This window comes from Lasioglossum baleicum, chromosome 1, assembly GCF_051020765.1.
Source record: "Lasioglossum baleicum chromosome 1, iyLasBale1, whole genome shotgun sequence".
Classification (NCBI taxonomy): Eukaryota; Metazoa; Arthropoda; class Insecta; order Hymenoptera; family Halictidae; genus Lasioglossum; species Lasioglossum baleicum.
Window position 1 is genome coordinate 15,678,921 of NC_134929.1, and position 26,283 is coordinate 15,705,203.

Genomic DNA, 26,283 nt, shown 5'->3' on the forward strand with positions numbered 1-26,283 from the left:
ACATCAAACCACCAGATTTCGTTAAATAATAAATACATAAATAATTTCGTGAAGTAAACGAAAAGAGGGTGATAAGTACACCTCAAAACCATCAGATTTCGTTAAATAATGAATAGATAAATAATTTCGTTAAGTAAATTAAAAGAGAATACAAATAAGTACACATTAAACGACCAGATTTGATTAAATAATAAATACATAAATAATTTCGTTAAGTAGATGAAATGCGAATAATACGTGCACATCAAACCACCAGATTTCGTTACATAATAAATACATAAATAATTTCGTCAAGTCGATGAAAAGAGGATCCACATCGGACCACCAAATTTCGTTAAATAATAAATGAACAAGTAATTTCGTGAAGTAGATGAAAGGCGAATAATAAGCGCCAGATTTCGTTATAAATGCAGGCTGCATAAATAAAGAAAATGTTTGCAGGGAAAGCGTGGCCCTAAGCCAGTTTTGCGGGTAGGCCGCTCGCTGAAATAGCGAAGCAATGCCCGTTATGCCCCGTAAACTTTCGATTATTTTTCTGAACCATTTGCATTTCGATTTGCAATGTAAAGCGAGCGGCGTGGATGCAGAAAAGGTATGCTCGCAGACACAAGACACAACGGCGCGGCGCAACCACCGCGGCGTCCTTTCAATGCGGCAGAGTATATGTATTGAATGGCGACGCGACTGCAAAGCCAACAAGACCGATTTTCCAGGCTCGAAACTCGAGCGATCGGCAGGATACGTTACTTTTTCCGCATCGACAATCATTTTCAGACGCAAGCGAACAACTTTCTCGCGTGTATGCGCGCCTTGTAACCAGGAAACGATTTATTGCTCGATTCGGGAGCGTAAGTATGAATTAAACACATGGAAATCTCACGCCGAGCTGCCGCGAATTGATTATCTGCTACGATATTTTTGTTTTGGCCAGCGACAGGCATATCTGTCTCATAAAATACGTTATGCCCGCGCAGATATTTGTTTTAGGTGATTAAGATACATAGTACGGTCTCGGCCGGCTCCATTAAGCTTGTAATTATCGTGCGATCGTTTTTGAGAAACTACAGGACCGTTCAGATAACGGAATTCTTTCGATCGGACCCATAAATAGCAGCTTATGCAAATATAAACACAGCAATTGTTGATGAGCTAACTCGCTACGTAAGTCTCCGATCAGTGAACAAGTGCGGAGTCGCTATATTAAGACTTTTCTCCTTGACGTGTATATTATTTCAATTATTACGTATCAAGATGATATTGCCCAGGTCATATCATTACTTGTTATGCATTATAATTTCACAAATTCTTTTTACAAAAATTAAAAAATAATATGGATATCTGAATTTGAAATGATCAGATTAGTTCATGTATTTATAACAAAACCTAGTTGGTAAAATTTAAAAGAGTAGAAAAAATGCCAACATATTATTTTCAATCTATTAAAATTATTAAAAAGAAAGAGCACACACAAATATTTCATTTGGTCCCTATTTTTCTGTCAATTGATGCAGAAAATTTGTATTTTGCATAAAGATAGTCTACTGTTGACAAGAATGTTATTGGTTGGAATAAAATGCAGCTTTCAATAATTCAATAAGTATTTTCTCTTGGTCAGAATAGAGCAAATTATGTAACATTATATATTCAGAGTTGGGCAAACATTTTACAATATGTAGATAAAAATTCTTGCCCAACTCTGTATACAAAGTTTGAGCAACACAAAAAAATAGATGAAAATGGAAGAATTGTTTATTACCTGAGAATCGAAATACAAAACGATCATGACAAGCTCGAAGTCGGCGGATCATCGGATTCATCCTCGTGTCGATTTCTTTCACGGACAAATCAATTTTTGCTCCAAGGTTCGAAAGTCACTCTTCATAATGAAGTCTCACACGAGTTTAATGACAATGCTTCCCCGATTCCGTGACCTCGCGAACTCGATTCATGCCAGACACTTGTACTCTACGTGATTGGTTATGCAACTTCGTGGCATTCGCTGGATTTGTAACACTAAATTGGAATGTGATTCAAACACACACTGACGACCTTGGCTACTACTGCGATACTTACAAGGGAAGTACCCCAAGTGTCCGACTTCGATTTTGATAATTTTTTGTGAGACGATGGTATATGGATCTCTAATGATGTCCGCAAACTATTAGGTGGAGTTACTCGATAACTTTGAAGATATAAACAATTAAACTTTCATACCTTGTTGAGTTTTCGAAGTTCCATTAGCCATGTAAGCAGGTTGCGTGAAAGTTGAATTGTTTATATCTTTAAAATTATTGAGTAACTACACCTAATATTTTGCAGACATCATTAGGGATCCATATACCATCGTCTCACAAAAGATTATTAAACTCGAAGTCGGACACTTGGGGTCCTTCCCTTGTAAAAAACAGCAAATTCTTTTTATTCACCGTACAATGTAAGATGTTTTCATCATATTTCGACGTTTACTTGTTCAAAACGTATTAACCCTTAGCATTCGAATGGTGTCTGAGGCGCCACTAAAAATTGCTGTAGCATTATTAAAAAAGAAAATTGTTCACATTATTAAGTACATATGTCGGTATCTAATCAATTACTAAACATTTAGGTATTGTATGAGATATTATTCCAATTTAATATCCATAGAATTTAAAAAATCATAGAGAATGGAAATATTCTAGCTGGGAAAATTGCTCCGAGTGCAAAAGGTTAAATAAATTGTTTACCCCTATCATTTTTCTCATAGCTAGTAAAAAAATAGAACAAGGTGAAATAGGTTTACCTTTCGGACCATGCACACATATGAGAAATTTGATAACGAAAAAATTGGAAAGAAATAAGGAAGAATTGTAAAATTACAATCGCCAACGAATTGTAAAAAGTCGGCAGATCGGAACGAGCGCCCGCGGCAAACACGTCTGCCGTTAACATTTGGTTATCCGTGTGCCAAGTTAATAAACCCGCATTTCCAGTTAATAAACCCGCTTTTCCTTACGGCTTTTCGTCACAAAAGCAAATGGCATGAATGAAAAATCGAGGTAAAACGGCTCGACACGGAACGTGTCAACACGTTGTTTGCGGGAGACGCTTGAACGCGTCTTTTGCATACTGTTGGTAGAGAGCGGGAGACGCTTAAAACGCGTTGTACAGTAAAAATTAGGTGTCAGCCGTTGTGAGACATGTATGTAGTAGATAAGGCATAATTATATTATCAATCGTTTCGCGACTGTAAGCAGGAATCCCTCTTTACAGGGTAGATTGATGAAAACAACCGCCCGCAAACAACGTGTTAATAAAATGGTAAATTTGTCGTTGTGCCAGCTTCTCTCCGATTTCAATGACCTTGAAATATGTTGTTAAGGTCACCATTCTGAGCAACATTTGATTGAAAGGTCGGGTCGCGTCGAACGCGAAGGAATCGCGGGAACGAACCGCGAGGAAGCTTCAGGGCAGAGGCCAGTCGGAGTGGTTCCGAAGCGGATGTTGCACAATGAACCCCGCGGAGGATTTAAAATCACAGGGCCTGGTTTGCCGCGAATCGCGGAGTCCTTTCCCCCCAGGGGAGTCGTGGAAAAGACTTCCTAGTGGTATTTCGATTTGAATAACCCCGCACACGACCCGATCGCGCCGGCAGGATCGGCTCTATTCTCCTGCCGAATACTTTCTCCTGAGAACGCTTCGCGGAACGTTATTAATCTCTTCATCGGCCAAAATAAAAGAGAGGGCCCCGGCTATTGTTGCCGCGACGGCGCGGGCAGCAACTTAAGCCGCACAGGTGCACGTGTAAAACGCTCGATCGAGCTGACCTTTCGAGAGCGCGGTAAACACCGAGGAACGGTGTGAAACTCTTTGAAAGATATTACTGATATTAACTGGAGTACGTACGTCAGCTAGCCGGGCCATTATCCTTCCACCACACCTTTCGATCGGCCTCTATATAAGCACTCGGCGAAGCAACAATAAACCACCTACCTTAATTTGCTCTAAAATATAATTTCACACTTCGCTTTCGCGCAAGACCGGCACCGAGTGTGGGAATTCGCTGGCAGATACTAGGCCGAAGCGTGCGCGATAGCGCGTGACTTCCGCTTTGACGGCCGCACATTTCGTTTCATAATTTATCACTAGACTGCGGATCTTTATGCAAAATAAAAATGGTCTGCATCGATATTGCAAGAAATGGAAACTGAATTGAATGTTATCTCTTCCCGCAATGATTTTAATAGACGAGGAATGATATTGACACCTTCAATTTCTAAGATTTTTCAACAATTTTGTATTTCATATACTCGAAATTTTGCTATAAATGCATAAAGGTTCGCAGTCTATTTATCACCTACGGGCTCGTCAAGATGAAGTCGGTTTTTTTTCGGTCAGTCCCATAAATGAAACAAGGTAAATATAAACAATGCAATTGTTGATAAGGCAACTCACTGTGTAAGCCACCAATTAGTGAACAAGTAGGAAAATGCCACCCACCAACCGAGAATACGACCAATGAGCGGCAGTACAGTATTATCTCCGTAACTGTCACACTAGTTCTCTACTGTAACTGTGAAAATTTTATCTCAATCACTAGGGGAATCCTCCAGTCTAGCGGTAAACACGCTCGACGACTGATTGTGAGCCAGCGAGCGAGGGGTCGTGTATCGGCGAGACTCGCACTAATGCAAGCGAAACAAAAGATTGCAACTTTTCTAATTTTTTATCTTTTTTTTTGTGAAACTTTTTCCATCGTATACTTTGCAACGTGATATGACCGTTACATTATCTATATGTATCTATATTATAATTTTTTATAAAAAAATATATTCAATCTTTTTTTTAATTCATGCATGATCCATGTTGTATGAAAATTAAGTCAATTAATTTATTTAACTAATATATATTTACTATTTTTATATATTTCATTATTGAATTTCATTATGTGTACACTATAAAATAATTTGTTGGGATGTTCGTAATTTTAATACACGAAACTGAAATGTTAAATAATGCGATAATTTGCAGTTTCATTTCCTATATGTCGCAAACCATCAAAAATTCTGAAATGGTTACAAACTTTCTGCGAACAGCGTGAGATGAACAAATAGGTTAACACGATGACAAGCGTGGTATGTTCTTCAGGATTTACGTACAATGGACTGTCGTGGCAAAGCGTACTTGTAATATTTCTCTCGTGTCGTCATGGAAGAACACGTGTCGTGCTAAATAACATGTAGTAGAATGAGCAGTCAACGATTCGGTGTATTATAATGTTGTTCGCACCTCTAGCATGTAATTTATTTTTCTTTTTGTTGTAAACAGCTCCACGATCGTGCATGACATTAAGAAATTGCTTTATAACACGATATTCTTTAATTTGATAGCACCGTACAACGGATCTACGCTATTATTCTGTGTACGTCAACATTTTATAATTATAGACATTAGAAAGTGGCGATATGTTAATGTACAGTGAACCACGAAAGTATTTGAACGCACTTTAAAACAGACCTTATTTTTTATAATCAAATAGAAGCATTGGTTTATGAAATGATCTGCAAAAAAGATTTCCAAAAATTACAATTTACAAGGTAGCAAGCAAAAATTAAAACAGCATTTTTTAAAACTTTTATTTGGGCCCTTAATGAAAATTTAAAATATATGTTTTGTAGATCTGTGTTAGTTATACACATGCTGCAAATTTCATGAAAATTGTTTAATATACCCAAGAGCTACAAGTGGTTCAATGTGGTGAAGATCAAATTCGACTTCTTCGACTTTTGATCCGTTTCTGCTTAAAATCCACAGATTCTTACATCTTTCGATGCGCGTCGGTTTTTTCTGCGTCAACCGATTTCGATCAGATGTTCAATACGTGTATAACGAACATACATCTACAAACGCATATTTTAAATTTTCATTACAGGCTCTAATAAAGAAGTTATAAATGGTGCCTCTTTACTTTCTCGTGTAATTCTTAGCAATTGCAATTTTTCCAAATCTTTTTTGCATGTCATTTGGTAAATTAATTCTTCTAATCGCTCAAAAAAAAGCCAGGTCGTTTGGTCCGATCATAAAAAAGTTATACTGTTTTGAAGTGTGTTCAAATACTTTCGTGGTTCACTGTAGCTATTTTCATAAAGCTGCGACAGCTACATGCTGCCGAATAATGCAAATTACGCCTCGTAAACGTAAAAATAGGACTTTTGAGGTCGATGGCGGCTTATATTGATCTTTTATCTAGCGCTTTTCACTACTGAAAAAAACCCATCTTTGCATTATCGAGAAATTGAGAAGATGCATCGTTTCCTTAATGACACAAAAAAGTCCAATGACACAATTTTAAAGGACGGCGTGAAAAAAATCTCGCAAAAAAATTTCAATAGCTATAGCTAAGGTCCACCCTAATATGTATAATGAGGCTCCAACACTATTCATCAGTAGACTGCGAATCTTTATGCAAAATAAAAAATGTTTGCATTAATTGCAGGACACAGGATCCAAATAAAAATTGTATTCTTCTTCTAATTATCCTATTAAGCTGAAACTAACACATTGATGTACTTAAATGTTTTTTACATGTCCACTGCCTTAAATTGTACGTGCCCATTTTTGTCATAAATGCATCAAATCCGCAGTCTGCTCATCAGTTATTAGCAAAGCAAATCGCTCAGCTATTTTTACCGCACCTCTCGATTGACACAGTGAGCATCGGCGAACCCTTCTATTCTCGCTTAAATGGAATTCTTCGGAAAAAAAATTTGCCATTGGCTCAGATAAATGACTCCACTTCCGTGAGCAGTAGAGATACGTGGGCTTGGTTCCCACCATTGTGCCGGTCGATGCATAAAGCATACGAACGACGTTCTAGAAGCATTTCTCTCGAAGATGCTCGCACCATAAATTCCCGAGAGACGCCGTTGTCCTAAATATTATTGTTTATTTTCACATACCGTTTGAAAGGCGCATCACTCGAGTGAAGCATAACGGTGCGGGAAAAACGGTCTGTTTCGCGAATATGTACAATCACGAGATAAGGATCCTTCGATCTTTCTCTCAGGAAGTGATCGTCGCGAGGAAAGGTTAATTTCTTTTTTATGGAAAGAACTTATTTGGGAAATAAATCTAAAAAGACAGACGCAATATTCCGTTCCTGAACTAATCGAAAACGGAATATCCATCCCAGACATATAAAATTGTATGTTTTCTTTCATCTAATGGATATGAAATCGATACATATAATACCGCATACACTATTTAAATGTTTAGTAATTGATTCGACACCAATATAATTTAATAATGTAAAATGTAAACAATATTTAGAATAATGGTACAGCAATTTTTAGTGGTGACTCTCCCTCTCTTTTTCTCTCTCTGAGTCACCACTCGAGCGCTAAGGATTAAATTTTTTTTATTGTTATTGTTTTGACCGCGAAGAGGGCCCTGGGCTGCAGTCCATACCCATGTCTAGGTCCGCCGCTGAACACAGAACATATTTATTGCTATGCAACCCAATAAAAATCTTCCGCAAATTTAAAATAGTAAATTACGCACAAATGAGGGACCCCCGCCTTTTCGAAATCGGTTCAAAAAGAAGCGGACCAACTCAATTTTATTTTCGGTTGCTCGCCTCTTGCCACTAATATTTTGGTCGCCCGTAGGGTAAACAACCGAACAGCCTGCACACAATATAAAAGACGAGAAGGCAAGCCAAAAAGGCAAGGGCACCCGTCTCGAGCAATAAAAGGGTCTTCGCAGTAATTGTACATAGCATTTTGGTCATTCAAAACGATCGTAAAATTTAGTACGAGCAACTAAACGAACGAACGATAAAATAGCCGAAAAATTTCCGGCATCTGGCGACACAAGGTCGTCAAGCATGCGGTACGGTAGAACCTCGATTATCCGAACTAATTGGGACCGAAGTGGTTCGCATAATCGAACAGTTCGAAAATTGTTTATTAAGTAACGGTGACTCCACTTAATATTTGGACGCTCTAAAAAAGACAATAACTTTTTTAATATGGTACTATACGATTTGAACTTTTTTGGGGAAGCTAGAGCAATTAATTTACTATAGGATGTGAAAAGAAATTTTTTCAAAAATTGCAATTGATCGTAATCGTAGAACTTTTTTATGCAGGCCTATATTGAAAATTTAAAAAATACGTTTTGTATTTGTATGCGTAATATTTTATTTGCATATAGTTATAGAGCATGGAAAGATAAATTCAACGATATGGAATGTATATTTAGGATGTACTATTAATAATGGAGAAAACCAAGTTTAACCCTTTACATTCAGAACTCTATGGTATTACATTCTCTATAGATACGAACATATTTAATAATATAAACAATATTTTGAACAATGGTACAGCAATTTTTAGTGGCCCTCTCTCTCTCTCTCTCAGAGGCACCACTCGAGTGCTAAGACACAAACCGGGATTTTTTTTTAATTCTCTCTTTAAAAAATAAAAAATTTTCGCACTCGGTGCGGCACGTTTTCCCCTTGTTCGATCGATGTAAAATTTAAAAAATAGGAAACAAATAAATTGTGTCCCGAAAAAAGTTCGTATATTTTTTTTCGCCAAGAGTAAATAAGGTCCACCGTAGTCTCGGACGCGAGACAAGACAATAGATAAAATACTGGCGGAAGGTAAATGGTAAATATACACGAGTATATACCGGGCCTCAGGTACAATCGGGGGACACCTCGAGGGTCTAATGCGGGTCAATTTTAATCCTAATTGTACAGAGGCAGGCTAACCCGAAGCCGAGGGCGAGAAATCCCAGCAATAACAGCACGTCCTCTCGGAGGACCAGCGCAGCGGGAGCAGCGGTAACAACAATGTGACCGATGCTCGCCCATACTAAATCTTTCCTCTTGCCTTTGCTGTGATTACCAGATGCTCGGCTAGACGGAAGGACCGTGGCGGAACCGTTATCCACAGCATTATTTGCCACGATTGCCTGGAGCTTGGAACTATAGAATGTAAGTGTCCAGCACAGATGTCTGTATCCTCGATCTTCGAATCCGTACTTACGGTGTGCTCAACAAAATACACCCCTGCACAAAATAATACCACATCTGTGCTCGAAGGCCGCGTACAGCGGATGTAAAAAGTATTCGTACACCCGAATAACTTTTTCAAAATTGGTTCAGACTAATTTTTTGAGATGTTGTAAGTTGAAATTAGGGCTGTTAGTTTCCTTCGAAGGTCGAAGATTTTGAAGCTTCGATTTGTGTTCGATTCGTTCTCAGTTAATGGATAAAAGGCGAATGAAGACGCTCATTTCCTAAAATGCGTTACAATGTAAGTGTCGGCGATGCGAAAGTTTGAATGCAGCTGATGGCAATTTCGCATCGCTAGGACCGCCACGGGAAGCGAGAAGTGCGGTCGGGTCGAGGGATCGTAGCCTTCGAAATCCGCTTCGAAAACTTCGAAGACTTTGAAATTTCGAAGTCGCCTTTGTTCCTTCGAATCCTTCGAATCTTCGAAGAGTCGAAGCTTTGGAAAGGTAACAGCCCTAGTCGAAATTGTTAGCTAATATTTTTAGCCTTCTCTAAAAAATACGATTTGTCAAACTCTTCAAAATACGCTTCTATCTCGACGATGACCTTCACGTTTGGGCCGAATATTTTCCCCTGCGAACCGCGTTTTCATGTCGGGGAACAGAAAGAAGTCGCAGGGAGGCTGCAATTTGCAATTTGGCCGCGACGATTCGGGATGAGTGAGACGAGTGGGATGGTGCGTTGTCGTGATTGTATCGAAAAATGCCAAATACGTTGAATACAAATGACTGTCAAATCAAAACTGACCAATCAATCAGTATGAAATTTTGTATGGCGTTGTTTATTGATGACACTAAACAATAGTACAAATGCCAACTTCCCTCAGCAACGCTACCAATCATCAAACACGAGTACTTATTGATCCACCCTCGTACATTTTTGGAAAACCCTTAGGGTGGATTTATAGTGGAGCTGCGAGCATCGATGATAGCGGCGCGGTGAAAAGAAACCAACATTCGTGACAACATTTCGACACATACTAATGAAAAAGTACATATGTATTTTCATTGTTTTTCTTTTTTTTTCACCGCACAGCTCACCTCGCTGCTCCACTATAAATCCACACTTATGTGAAAATTTGTAAGCGGTGTGAAGTGAAGTTGAACGCTGTCAAACTAAATATTCAGGATTTCAATTTCCCGGATAACACTGCTATAAATGTTTGAAGTTTCAAGAGTGTACGCGGATGAAAATAGAGTGAAACTCCAGTAACGAATACAGAATTGATACAACACAAGATTCCAACAGAATTGGAGTGTGAACATTAAATTTCAATCAATGCTTAGATATCGCGCGGGTAACAAAGTTTATACAGACATTAAGAATTCCGTGAATTTATTAAGCATGGCTGCGGAACAGTTGTGAATCTACACTGACATATGTGTGTGTGTCTTGATACTAAAACTTCCTGAAGAGGGAAATCTTACTCAAATATTATGAAACATCCAAATAGAAGTAAATTTAAAAAATATTATGAATACATACAATAAACAATATTTCTCTATTCTTTATTTGCATAATGAAAAAGGGAAATAAAGAAATAACAGTCCGTTCCAATAATCGATATACGGAAGAAAAATGAAAGTTTTAAGGTTATTTGCGATTGTCATTGTAGATGTATGAAAAATATGATACGGAACTTCGTACAAGAATTGAGAATTCATTTTATTAACTTAGGTCGCAATTTATTTAAGTATATTGTATACACAGGGTGTTCCAAAACTATCGAAAAGCCTTGAAAGGGGTGGTTCCTGGGGTTATTTGAAGTACAAGTCTATAAAAATTGTTTCTTTGATATTTCATGTTTTCTACGTTACTGGAATTGGTGACAGTCGAGATAGTTACAGAAAGTAACGGAATCACACTAGAATTTTTTTAGAACGTGTCTTGCATTGTATCCATTCATATTTCACAGACACATCAGATTAGCTTCTTTAGGAATTCTTCAGATATTTTTCTTTAGAAAAATTGTTGTAAAAATATTTCCAACAGTTTTTGAAAGTAAAAGATCCTTTGCACACACATACTCTGTCTCTATGGAGTTATATGTCTTCAAGACACGTCTTCGAGCGAGTTTACAGAACATGAAATGAAATTCAGTGAAATAAATTAGCAAGTAGAAATGTAAGTGAAATATTCGTAGATTTTTATCAAGTTAAAGAGTCAAGTACGCGTTTTATTAATGCCATATATGTTGGTACACCTGATAATAACCGGATACTGCAGTTTTATACAGCACTTTTACATTTTTATGGAGAATCAGAGATTTATTATAGACTACATTAATCTGATGAATAAATTCGAGTCATTTCCTAACAGGAAAAATCGACTTCGATTCTTTTACACTGTACGAGATATGGCAGCCATGATGAGATGTGATGTATATGCAAATTATCTGTTCATGAAAGTTGCGGTGAAATACTAATTGTAAGATTAGATAAAATCTATCATTGTGTGTTCCAACTATGAATTGTAACATTAACATAGATACATTTTTTAGAATTGCTATTGAATTACCTTTACATAGCTGCTTACTTTTCGTCTGTGTATTGTTCATGGAATACGGATTAATAGGTCTTACCGAACGATTCTTATCATTAAGCACTTTTACTTATTACCATTTTAATTGGTTCACGTCTTCCTTATGCCCGTCACCTACACAGTTGATGCAAATTAGATATTTCTGCTCTTTCTTCAATCATGTCTGCATTGATAGGTTATTGGCAAAAAATGAAGTTGAGAAATATAACATACACTACATTGATAAATAGAACAATTAATATACTATATGTATAATACTATATATTGATATACCATATTATACATATACAATATAATAGAGGGTGTCTCGGCTGAAGGAGGCCACCTAAATATCTCCTTTATTTTTGATGGCACAAAAAAAATATTTTTAGCATAATATAAATGGTATCGAAGGAGGAATATCATAGAAGAACAATTTCTTTTCTCCGGTTATTTTTTCATAGTTTTTTCAAGGTCATCATTATTTTTTTATCGAGAAAAACTTTTTTTTTTTTATTCCATCTTGTTAATGACTTAAGCAAATTCAAATGTATTTTTTCAGCCGCTATAACGTGGAATAAAAAAATGCTTTCCCGATAAAAAATTACGATGACCTCGAAAAAACTATGAAAAAATAACCGGACAAAAGAAATTGTTCGTCTATGATATTACTCCTTCCGCATAAGGAGATATTTAGGTGACCTCCTTCAGCTGAGACACCCTGTATATTATATGTATTCATATAGATTTTGTATATGTATAATATTGATATACATACGATATACTATAATAAATTAAATACGTCTGCTCTAAGCCGATGAAGCTATTGGGTTGGCAAGAAAATAATATCGGCGATGAACTTTCATCAATAAAATATTTTCTAATTTGTTCTTTTTTGCAAAAGATCATCGAACAAAACGGAGAATATCTTATTCATTAAAGATCATTGCTTGAATAAAAAAATTGGGCTCTATTTCACACTTTAAAATACCGAAATTACTTTCTTGCCAACCCAATAAAATATTCAGTAACGGCCGCATTCACGAGCTGTTGGAACGTGTGCGATGGGAATGACCTTAAAAACCAACGTAATGCGGACGATAGAAAATCACACGAGACAGTCGTGGATTTTCGCCTCGGTCGTTCGATCTGAGAAAAAACAGTTGGCACACGACGCGGGGATTAATTATAAAACGAAAAATGGCTGAACTAATGGACACCGGGGACCACATTCTTTGTTTCGGTCTATCACGACTCTCGAGCCGGCTCGCGGCTATCCTCTGGAAAGCGTACGTACATTGTTCCTGGTCCTTCCTGATCGTTCCTCATTGTCTCGTTCGTGTACGTTCGCACCTAAATCCTCCGGCGATGTTAATCGTCGTTCATCGGCGAGGAACAAATTACACTTCGTTTCGAAGGTGGGTCATTTACTTAAGAAGAAAGTACGTTCGTTGTAATGGTCGAACTGATTTCTTGAGGAGGACTCTCTTCCTGCTACGGAGCCGCGCGACGAACTCTCGGGCGTGCGCATGAAAATTGGGCTGGCAAGAACGTAATTTCGGTATTTCGAGGTGAAATGAAACCCAATTTTGTTATTCAATATGTAGCTGTTGCAGCTTCATGAAAATATACAATAACTTTATTAAGCTCCTAGATAGATGGCAACAGATCATCGAACAAAATGGAAAATATTTTATCGATTATAAAGTTCATTGCTTAAAGAAATTTTTATTTCACCTCAAAATACCGAAATTACTTGGTATTATACATCTTGGTATTATACAAGAATTTGAAGAAGACGTTCAGCCCAAAATCCACTTCTGACCTACAGTATCTATATTGTTATTGTATAAGCATTTTATAAATGGTTTACACATATTTTATATCAATATTAGTATTCATCGCGTGTAGTTCTACAAGTTCAAAAGAAATTACACATTTTTCGTTAATGTTTACTGATAGAAGATAACGAAAACACATTTCAGAAAAAATTTTGTAACAATTTTCTCAATTTCTTCGAAAACCGTGTGTTTTACGAAAAGAACTAGTGCGACATAAAAGACGCAGTCTGTCCGGATCGACAAGTTTTGTTTAACATATTTTTTGATGTCAATAATTTGAATAACATTCGAGAAAAACGATCTTACGCTCATTTAATTAATTATTTTACTGTTTAAGAGCCCCGGGAGCACGTTTTCCCGTTATCCGATCGTGCTCAAACTTTGCAGATTTTTTGTTTAATTATTGTAACAATCCTGGGTGTCGCAAAAAAATTTCTTCGGAAGTAAATAAGAGCCACCCTAACGTACAAAGGTGATAGTAAATAGTAAAGGTTCGTTATACGAAGTGCAAACAGAAAATCTTCCAAACGCTTGTAAATAATTTCAGTCTCGTCGTCTTCATAAATCTTATTTTCTGCTTGTTTATAGGCTTGCGTTTTATTACTACGAGGACCATGGTAATCGCTGAAACAACACAGGAACAACACGTTGTTCACAGCAGATGTTCAGGTAAGATCATAAATCACGAGTTCTCCACTCGTCGTCAAATCGTTTTCATTTACAGTTTCGGCGACTAAACGCAACACGAAACAGTCCTCACTCAGAAATTATTAACGTTTTATGTACCGGTAGCCTATTAATAGGCTTTATAATGATTGTGCTGTACCAAATGGAAGCTTGAAAATCTTCTTTTACACAATAATCCCGAAGGGGAAATTATTGGATTATGTTATTGAGGGTGAGTTGTTGGTTTATGATTAAAGCTACTGTTGCTATTAAAGGATTCTTTAAAAAAATCCTCAGCCATTTACCATTGTAAACAGCGAATCTTTATGCAAAATAAAAGTGTTTTCTACCTGAATTACAACATACTGGTATCAAATAGAAATTTATTTTCTGTCTGAACATGTTTAATAGGTTACAAATGATGTAACAGTATTTTTAAAATCATCTAATGTTGTTAACCTTTTAAATTACACTCACTCATTTTTGTCATGAATGCATAAAATCCGCTGTCTAATAATGTGTTAAGTAACTAAACGCTACAAGTTGTTTTCGTGGGAAGCAATTGCAAGTACTAATAAATAGTAAACTCACTAATAACGTCTGCCGAGGGCACACAATAAGCGTGATTCGTAAATGAAGTGTATTTAAACCTAGAATTGACCGCGGCATTCATTTAATTTTCAATGAACAATTAAAAGTAAAAGAAATTTGATCTCTTATTAACAAACTTGGTCGAGAGAAATTAATTTCGATCACTTATAACAGTTATCAATGGGATCAATTTATTTAGATCGTTCACAACAATTATCGATAAGAGACATTTATTTCGATCGCTCATAACAGTTATTCGATGAGATAATTTATTTCGATCACTTATAACAGTTATCAATGAGAGAAATTCATTTAGATCGCTCATAATAATTATTGATGAAGGAAATTTGTAATAGTTATTACTAAATAGTACAATTTTCAAATGGTAGACTTCTGGTAGAATTATTTCATAAATTTTTTATTCATAAAATTAATTGCTACAATAAAAATTTAATGTGACAAACAAGCAGATTTTGTGTTGTTCTTATGCTCTGTTGATTCGTCTTGTTGTACGAAACCTTCTGCATAAATTTCACAGGCTTGCTCCATCCGAAAAAGAGTAGACAACTCAATAATTAAATAAGCAACGAAAATGAATTTTCTCGTCAATAATTATTATGAACAAGTGAAAAGAAATTCGATCATCGATAACTGTTATGAGCGATCGAAATAAATTTCTCTCATCGGTAACTGTTATGAGCGATCGAAATGAACTTCTCTCATCGATAACTGCTTTGAGCAATCGAAACAGTTTTTCTTCATCGATAATTTTTTTAGACACTAGTAACTGTTATTTGTAGCCCAAAACTATAAAAATCGATATTTTTTAATAATCTTGTTGTTCGAATTTTTTCTTTATATTTTGTGTACATTATCTTAAACTTCAATAATAATCAACTTTTTATTAATGATTTTGATCATAGAAAATTTTAGAATAACTGTTATTTTTGGTCCCTGGAAATAGGCTTGTGTATAAATTTTCTTTTCTCTTCTACGATATTTTTGGCGATGAAGACGTCTAATCGCTGTAACTGTAAAGAAGATGATACGGCAAGGGGTTAATACTGTTTAAATATCAACGATTTCTCACCAATCAGAAATTTAATGTTCAAATACTTGTGGCTGCGAAGATGCAGAACAAATTGGCAATAAGGAAGGAGCACTTTCAATCTCGAAAAATTTTCAAACCGCCACGAATCGAACGTAACGGAATAACTATCCGCGCTTGTGCAGTTCCCGTAAGTGAAAGTATAAATCGCGATATGTGAGAAGGCTCGACGCGATAATTAGATATGCGTTTAAACGGGCCGTTTTGTCCGGAACGTTTTCCGAACGATTTATGAACACGAACCGATCGAGCGTTACGATTGATGCGCGATCGATTTGTTCGACGCCCACGCGGCTTATCGTAAACATTATTATCAACGGCAAACGTCGATAATAACTCGACCTTTCTGCATTCATTCAGTTCAATTCCAGCCTGTATTATTGCCTTTTGTTTTTCCTCACGTAGGCAGGTCAGCGCGTTCACATTTACTTTGTCCAGTTTATAATCGAGTCACACTTCCTGATACGCGTTGACGTGGGAACCGCGTCGGCTAGCATAATGAGAGAGACCATCTGCAGCGTTTCGTTTCATGACAGGATTATTTAACAAAAAACCTACCACTGCCGGTCAAATGACCGGTCTTACATTTTTAATTTTATAATTATTGAAATTACGACGTTGCCTACATGGAAAATGATTCGATTTTCTTTATTCAAGCACACATTGCAATAAAAATTGCACGAAATCTAACACTAAACCAGAGCTGGGGAAAATAGTATTTTAAATAGTAAATACTAAATATATATAACCCTATTTATTTTTAAGTTTGTGTACAACTTTGAAAATAAAATATTTTATTTCATGCAGTAATATTTTAAAATGAAATAATAAAAAGCAGTAATTTTTGAAAACAATATTTGAAAATAGTATTTTATTTGAAGAATATTGAAAATATTTGTATTTTGTCTTTTCATTTTCAATTTCACTTTTAAATATTATTACTGAAGATAATGGTTCGAATTCAATAGATGAGTGTAATTAATAGTAATTAATAGATGAGTGAATTATGAGTGTAAATCATTTCTTAACGATACATAAGATAGACAGTATGTTTATTCGGTTTCTCGGAGTATAACAATGCAAAAAGTAAGTAAGTATTAATTATTATTAATACTAGAGAGAGTTAGTATTAATTATATCAATTTCATATCTACCAACTTCAAAAAATCGTTGAGAATGAAAATATCCTAGGTCAGAAGAAATGTTTATAAAATTTTCGAGTGAAAGTAGCTCCGAGTGTAACTGTTCCTCTTTGTCAATGTGATTTCGGAAAAATTATTTAATAATAATTGTGATTATATAAATTGTGTTTTTTCGACGATTACGAATAGGTATTCTTCTCCTTCATTTCTTTTCTATTATTTTTCATGAAATATTGTAGAAGTCGGTTGGTAACGCAACCCACACAGGAGGGCGGTGCATGAGTCACGGGTCTTGTTCAGAAGTCAACCAAGTGCCGCATTCACTTCCGTCACAGTAATTTATTGCATCACCGGCGTTATTTGATAGAAAATTGTTCCGAAGTATCTGGACGATACTCCCACTCGACTTTTGGAAGCGTTCGACTATTTAATGCCGGGAGAGCCTCGGCCCGAAGCGTATTTCACCAACATTATGGGCATTTGATAGGTCGCTGCCATTTAACGTCCCATAGAATTTATTTCACATTTCTGCAGCAATGTTGACACAGCCCGTTCGAAAAAATGACACAATCTACTTTAATGCTCGCATAACTTCAGCAATGCAATCCACTTCTTATCTTGGGAGAGTGTTTCGTGAGTGAAACGAAAAAATTGATCGCTGTCGCATCATAATTGGTACAGTGAACCACAGTAATATATTCGGACACTTTTAAATGGACGATAACTTTTTTAATATTGGACCATACGACATGGATTTGATTGAGAAGTAAGAACAATTAGTTTACTACATGTCGTGAAAAAGAAACTTTGGAAAAATTTCAATTGGTTGGAATTACAAGGAAAATAATAAAAGTTGTTATTTACAATTTTTTTATGTGGGCCAATATTGAAAATTTAAAAAATACATTTTGTAAATCTGTGTCAATTATACATATTCTGAAAATTTCATCAAAATCGGTAGATGCGGAGAAGAGCTACGGATACCGAAACATGCAAAAATCCTTTGATTTATTTCGGTAATAGGCTGGAAATCGTGAAAAACAGCAATTTTCACCATCATTAAACGTTTGTAGCTTATTTCAACGTTGACCGATTATCTGCAAAATGTATTTTTTAAATTTTCGATATGGGCTGTCATAAAAACGTTGTAAACAACAACTTCTAGTTAATTTCTAATTAATTTCAAATTTAATTAACACGCATCGATGTGAATACACCGTAACGAGACATGGAGACTATTTTAGTATTTTTTCGTTCATAGAGAGAGATGTTAGGCTATAGATTCGACCGAAAATTGATAAGAATACTGTGTTAACATGTGAATGCGAGTTCTTGGAACAAACGTAGAAACAGACGGGCGCATAATTCCATCAGAGAAAACGGAAATGACAAGACTGCTAGACAACTCTTGGTGATTACTGCAAACGGGGGAAACTCAATCGGGGAGAGTTTATCCGTCGGTTGCTCGTAAACCACAACACTTTCCAGCCCTTCTCCGCTACTCGTATTTCAAACAACAGGAATGAATAGTCGACCACGAAAATGTGCCTACCACGATCAGTATACGTGTAATATTAATTCTTTAAGAAGTCGTTACAGTACGGCTATTATCCAAAGAAATGAACTACTCGATCTTTTGCTAGGGATCATTAACACTAGAACTACCGAACACAAAAAGCTGGTTATGTTGCTTGGGGGCAGTGGTCGGCAAACTCATTACTCAAATGAGCCAAACATCAGCAGTATAACGATTTCGATTTCTTTTGAGAGCCGAATTTCTTTACAAGAACTCTGTTTTTAGAAGTCGGTTAAAACTAGGTACACTGAATATAAAACTAGATACACAGTACTGTTCCATTCTTCTCTACCATTTACCGTTATAGTAAGTATGGGTAGAAGTGGTCCAAAAAGTTGAGTTTTACTACATATTCAAACATACAAAAAATTCAAACATATCAAACAAAACACTAATCTTATAATAAATGGTTTATAAGATATTTGAGGAAACTAGTATATTACTATTATTTACTAAATATTGTAGCATGATACTTTGTTACTTGGCGCTTTAATATGTACGTGGCGCATTATACTTAACTAAAAAAGGGCGTATAACATATTAATAGGTGTATACGTGTATGGAATTTAATTGGCCAATCATCGGTTGGTCAATAATGATGTACCTACTGCTATACTTTCGCATTTCTTCTCCGATCATAAAAAATTAATTATGCGTCTGAGGTAGCGACAACTAAGATCTAGAAATTCTCCTTTTGGGGTAGTGGTCACACGGAAGGACATGAATGAATTAAGAGGTAGGTACACAGGTACGAACACTGGCAACGCTGAATCACGTTTCAGTTTCAGAACAGAATAATTAAGGAAGTCGTGCCGTGTTTTTGCTTGAAAACGGAGCCATTAATTGCCACCATCTAAGAATTAGGTATGCAATGAAAGTCTTAAGGCCAAGTGCACCTTTGATTGTACCCTTCCGATTTGCTTTCACCGAGTTTCCCAGAATCTGACTCGCATTGTTCTCCCGATGTCATAAAAACCTATAGTGACTGCAATAATTCTAAATTTCCGGCTGGAATTCGGTCTTGTTCAATAATAATGATGTCTCACCGCAATTACACGATTGAAATCGGTAAAAACAAAAATCGTTCCTAGAAGAAATATGTTAAGCGAAAATACAGGTTGAAAGGGGTGATTCCTTTGCGGAAATGTTCTCCGAGACTTTGAAAGGGAGATATTAACACTAAACCTACCGAACACTAAATGCGATTGAAATGTTTCAAGTTATAAAAATGACAAAGCTCTATTTCTTTCTATTCTCTGCAATTTTGATTACAATATTTCTGCTTGGAGAAAGAAATTTACCGAATGAATTTCCATGTAAGCAACTTCATCATTTCAATAATTGCAAAATGAAAAATATAAAACCGGTCATTTGACCGGCAGTGGTAGGTTTAGTGTTAAGAAAAAACACTGACCAATCAGAGCGCGACTTTGGCGGGCGGATTCCGGCTCGGCCAATGCCAACGCCGCGGTCAGCGGGAGCCGCAATAGCGGCGCTCTGATTGGTCCATGTTTTTCGTTGATATCTCCGTAACGAAGCTGCGTGAGAACATTTTCGCAAAGGAAAGAGTTGCGTGTGTTACGAACATACTTGCAGACGTACTATGAACGTATTAAAGATCGAGTGGTATTCATGTTAGCAATACTTAGCTTAGTTTAATTACTTAGCCTCTCGTTTCTTGACCAGAATTCGTAAGGATTCAAACTCACCTGCAACAGAAAGAAATTATTATTAACATATGTTCTTATAAACCAATTTATACGATTTTATAAACTGTTACTAATTTATACTATATGTATAATCGTAGTCAAATGTTGAGATACAAAATTTATAGTAAACGATTAAAAAATCCATAAACTGCTTTAACTATTTATCTGTTAAACAAATATAGGTGACTGGATGAACCAAATTTCGTTAACTCGATTAATATTACAGCTCCTTCGTTTTATTAAACAAATTATTTCAATATTGTATTACGTTCACAGAATAGTTCAACAATCTTCTGAATTAAATAGCTAGGTGAAATAGAATTGTTTTTAAATTTAATAATACACTAACAATAAGACGTACTTTGTTGTCATTGGTAAATATACAGTCAAATTTTACATATGCAGGTGCACTTAGCAACATCACTCTACATATTCTACGATCAGTTGTTGAAAAGACATCTTATGCGACTGTATATATTACATTGTTGAAATACGAAACAGGCTGTGCAAAATAATAACAAGCTTCGAATGATATTAATGACAAAAGATGAATCTGTGAAAGCCCCGAGGGGGATGAAAAAGTCACTTTCTTTGTGATTACCTGAACAATTCATATCATACTATTATACCAATCATTTATCTGATTGGAGTTACTAGCTCGGCACAACTACTTCGGGAATTTCTATTCTTCTTATCTGCGTTTGTATTCGCAACGCACTCACACAGACAGTCACGTTATTGCCGTAACGTTCAGAATGATCAATCACCGTGTGCTCTTGCATATACTGACCACTATATTGTTTTGTAATTTTGTTCTGCAAACAGCTATGATACCCATCGCATTGTTAGTATCGCTAAGGGTCAAATGTCATTTCTCGGGATGAAGTCGGTTGTCAGTGACGTATGAATACATTTCAATTGGTCGGTGTATTCGTTAACCGAACGATTGTTGATTGCTTCGTGAAATATGGTTACTTTCCAGCGGTAAGCACGCTCATATTTTTCACACGGTATTAGGTTCCTACATGGAATATGTATGTATGCCTAAGGGGTTGCATCTGCAGCGGCGTACCGTTGATTTTCGGGCCCTGAGCTAACACGGTTTGTTTCATTGAACCTTTGCTCATAGGCGTTATCACCGTTGATTTAAAGCATTCACCTTGCTTTCTCCATACACATTTTCTTCTATTACAACGTTAAAGTTCAAATTTTGACTCGTCGCTAAATATATGTATATTCTTCTTCCAGAAATCTGGTGATTTGTTTTTAAACAAAATATGTGTAGAGAAAGCAAGGTGAGTGATTTAAGCTTTAAATCAACGGTGATAATGCCTATAGTAAAGTATGGTGGAGGATCAATATGGGTTTGGGGTTGTTTTTCTGTAAATGCAATTTACAATATATGTATAATACAAACTCTGTTTACGTGCTTTTTTCGATGATTTCTTCTTTTAATCAACGATTGACGATTAACTTCATCAATCGATTGAATCAATCGTCGATTTTTCGATGATTTCTTTTTTTAAATCGTACACATTAATCAATCAATCACGATTAAAAATTTAATCGATTAATGCCCAACTCTGATATCGAGACATTACTGTATTCATTAATGCACCTATACTATGTTTAGATAAAAGTTTACGTCCTGATAAAGACGTCTTCCTATTTCCAGACTCTCTGCCGGTACACTTATTCCGTGCCATTTACCGTATACTTTTCGGTGGAAGTCGGGCAGTTTTCACTGAGCACATTCTTCAAGCATCTCACTGTCGTGGAAATGATCACCGGTGCAGAACGAAATCGTACGAGACTATTCAAGAAAACGTGTTTAATTGCGGGTACAAAGCACGACGATCGCTATCCGTGAACAGGAGTATCGAACACACGGGAATAGAAAAAAAGTTCGGTTCCTATAAGGAGTGCCTGTAATTTACTTCCTGCCGAGAGAGAAATTTGTGTTGACCACCGATCGCGATCGCCACTGATCGTATCCACCGTGACCTGCGCTTTGTATAATTTTGGAAAGTCGTAATGACCCCGCAGTCATTTATCATATTTATCCTCTTATACCTTTTGTACCGTTGGAATGTGCGTTTATCTAATTTCCTTTACTAGACATACAAACTTACGTTTGTTATTTGTCTACAGCGGATGTAGGCATGGGCTTTACGAATAATATATAAATTAAAAACTTTTTAAAATACGATTAATTTCTAATAAAATTAATTCAACGATTCCCGGTCAGGAATCGTCCCTTTTAAGGAAGTACAACGTTTTTGGGATACTCTGTACAATGTTAGATATTGAACGTAGAGAACGTTCACTATTGATATAACTAAAGTATATCCCATGAGGGAGTAACCCCGCTTCGCGCAGCTTAGAAGATGGTGGGGGCGCAGCGAGCCTATCATCTCTCACTCCACTACCCACTCCCCGCTTTCTTGAACCAATTAGGGCGAAGATGCGCAAAGACGAACGAAAACTGGTCTTTCCACGGGATTTACCCTCTCGTGGGATATACTTTAGACAGCGGATTTTATGCATTTATGACGAAAACGAGTGAGTGTAATTTAAAAGGGTAAAAACATTGGATGATTTTAAAAATACTGTGTTACATCGGTTGTAACCTATTAAACATGTACAGACAGAAAATACATTTCTATTAGATTCCAGTATGTTGTAATCAGAGTTGGGCAATTTAATCAATGATTGACGAATAAATTTCTACTTCAATCGTTATTTGCAATTAACTATTAAACTCCTACTTTAGTAGTCGTTAATTGCGGTTAATGATTACATTCTTTTCAATTGCAGTTGTCAATCGGATAATTCATTAATGATTAACTGCTGAAATTTCGAAATGAAATACGGAATCAAAACTGTGTGCATATTTAAAAAAATGTAAACTGGAGTTTTTGTTGATATATATTTCTGTCAATTCTCCATCTCCGCTCTCTGTCTCCCTCTCCCTCCTTATTACAATTTATGGATAGACCGTGTGGCGATCAACTTCAACAATTGATTAAATCAGTCTCCGATTTTTCGATGATTTCGTTCTTTAATCAACGATTGACGACTAACTTCATCAGTCGATTGAATCCATCGCCGATTTTTCAATGATTACCTTTTTTAATCGTACACATTACGCAATCAATCTTGGTTAAAATTTTAATTGATTGATGCCTAACTCTGTTTATAACCTATTAAACATGTTCAGACAGAAAATAAATTTCTATTTGATTCCAGTATGTGTTGTAATTCAGGTCGGACATTTTCATTTTGCATAAAGATCCGCTGCTTAGATACATTAGAATGCATAACATACATGTTTAGTCGATTGTGTTTGACATTTCGATCAGAAGTTCGACCCAATATCACAAGGTAACTGGTTGAAAGGGGAGCTTAAATGGACATTTTCCTTTCATCGACAGCAACAGGTGACAGAATCCCGATTCCATGTTTCCAGGCGACCGTTAAGATCGCTCGGGCAAGTTAAACCGTGCTATTCTCGCCTTTCTTGTATTTTAATTAAGGAAAAGTTGTCTCGCGTTCAGCAGATACCATTCTATTCGCGACGAATACGGGAAAAGCGACTTCGCCATATACATACAACGCTTAGGGAATGTTTTTACACGGAACGGTTTTATTTTCGCTTGGTTTTTATTTTCGGCGTGTTCGGCGCTTTGGGAATGAACGCGTTTCCGGCGCGGATTGCGATACGGCGTTGTGTACACACGGTAGCTATTGTGACCAGTGTAATTAAGGGAGACTTTACGATCCCGTGAGAACCCTGCATTACATTCTGAACGAGATACATATGAATAAATCAGTTACCACGATTCGAATGGTTACGGACGAAGGAATTTTTTATATTCTTCGCACGTATATCCGCGTGATACGACACGGCACCTGTGTTCTAGTTTTCAAGGCGGTGCCGCAGTTGTAAACTGAATCCAATTTCATCCTTTCTTCTTCTGCACTGCGCGAGTGTCATTTGTGGGACTGCGGGACATGGGAAAATACGCGGAACGTTCTTTCGAATAGTTCCATATTATCAAAGAGATCGTAACGATTTCCAGTCTATAAAAAGAATAGAAATAATCGCGCGCATTTTCTGCGTGTTTCAATCCACCCGCCTTTATTGTCCCACGTCTAGTCTGTCAAATAATGTTGCTATCTCCCATCCGTTCATTGTGCGAATTTGATAAATTTCTCTCATGCCCAGTGCACGTTGCGATAAATGTAAAGAAGGCAGTGTGTCGTGCGCAGCCTTATTTGTGCACGATGAGAACATCTTGCCAGAATGCAACAATGGGATTGTCAAAAAACTATTTATTTTCCCATTGTATTTCACCTTTCTGCGAACAATGGGCAAATCACTTTAGAGAAATGAACCACAGTGTAAGTACTTTGCAATAAGATATTTTTTGAAACACTGAATATGCGTTATTTTATGTGGGCTGGGAAGTACAACATTTTTCAGACACCCTTTGTAACATTTGCTTCTCGAGAAAATTGCAATCGCGCTTTCCTCCTGACTTTTATTCCATCTCTGTTCCCTGCAATTGAAATAGACAATTCTTATCTTGCACAAAGGTCCGCAGTCTGTTGATCAATGTTACGCCAACAATTTGTCTCTGTGCAGGGTGTTTCGTTTATCTGATAACGGAAATATCTTGTGACGCACTGAAGTTACAAAAAATATTTGTTTACAAAAATTGTTCGGTATGGATGGTGCAATCATATAGTCTAATTTTTTTTTAGGACTAGAATGGTGTGGAGGAGGGATTTCAAAGTCAAATTAAGTTTTTTAAATGGAATGTCCTATTTTTTATACCATAGATCGATAGAGTATCAAATTCTGAGTATAATAGTGTTGACATTCATATGTCCTAAACCTAATAGTTAACTAGGTGTATTATCGAAAGAAGAAAGAAAATTGTTTCGATAATATCTCGTTAACTAATAGGTTTAGGACATATAAAGGTCAATGGTCAGATCTATGGTATAAAAAATAGGTCATTCCATTTAAAAAACTTAATTTGACTTTGAAATCCCCGGTCCCCACCATTCTAGTCCTAAAAAAAATTAGACTATATGATTGCACCCTCCATACCGAACAATTTTTGTAAACAAATATTTTTTGTAACTTCAGTGCGTCACAAGATATTTCCGTTATCAGATAAACGAAATACCCTGTATAATATTTGCTTCTCAAGAAAATTGCAGTCGCGCTTTCCTCCTGGCTTTTATTCCATCTCTGTTCTCTGCAATTGAAACAGACAATTTTTATCTTGCACAAAGGTCCGCAGTCTGGTGATAAATATTACGCGAACAATTTGTGTCTCTATGTAAGATTTGCTTCTTAAGAAAATTGCAGCCGCTTTCCTTCCGATCCACGAATCAGAGCTGTCCAATGATTCGTGCCACTTTTGCAGGAGAAATTAACATCTGTTACCAACTATGTCCTAGAGAAGTGACGTGAATCCGTGAAAGATGTTATAAATAGAGAGCACGCGGGCAGAAGATTTCCTCAAAGGGGTCACTCGATGAGATCTCGAATCATTAGTAAAAGTGCCTCCGAGTCATGCGACTGCGGACTTGAGGTTAGAGCACGAGAGTAATCTGTTACAATACACACTTCCTTATATTAAACTTCTGTCCATTACTGTAACTTATTCCCTTGTTTTGACTTTCACAAGCCGTATCTTATAAAGAGGATTGCTCAGTAGAGGGAACAAAAAGACAAATGCGGGGAAGTTACATGCTCCTGCTCGATACTAATTTTAACAAATACAGCTGCGTTCGTGTTTAGAAGAATGTACATACAGGAAGTGCATTAACAAGTATTACTTAAAGCGCGTGTTACGAAATAGGCGTAAATAAGAAAACATTGTACTGAAATATTAGTATACAGGCAACTCCGTACACAGAAAACACGCTTTCCATCGTGAAAATGAAAGAGAAACCTGTCATATCTCAACTGTTGACGTTTATGACACATACAAATAGCGAGCTGCGAGTCGTAGTGGTGTAAGTCTAAATTCGGAAGAATTGAGTTAATGTTGT

The 26,283-nt window shown here is 36.4% G+C and overlaps 2 protein-coding genes across 6 annotated transcripts in view; one reads left to right on the forward strand and one right to left on the reverse strand.

Moving 5' to 3' along the window:
• Nucleotides 1–26,283, forward strand: part of LOC143206999 (uncharacterized) — a 121,165-nt gene that overhangs the window by 25,128 nt on the left and 69,754 nt on the right. For 3 of the 4 annotated variants that reach the window (XM_076419960.1, XM_076419978.1, XM_076419987.1), the window contains exon 10: nucleotides 14,008–14,088. The exons of the other annotated variant lie outside the window; for it this stretch is intronic. The gene's annotated coding sequence lies outside the window, so the exon portion shown is untranslated. The remainder of the gene's footprint in view (nucleotides 1–14,007; nucleotides 14,089–26,283) is intronic. 4 annotated transcript variants of the gene reach the window in all.
• Centrocortin (cerebellar degeneration-related protein 2-like) overlaps nucleotides 1–26,283 on the reverse strand; it is a 115,205-nt gene that overhangs the window by 20,510 nt on the left and 68,412 nt on the right. The window lies entirely within an intron of this gene.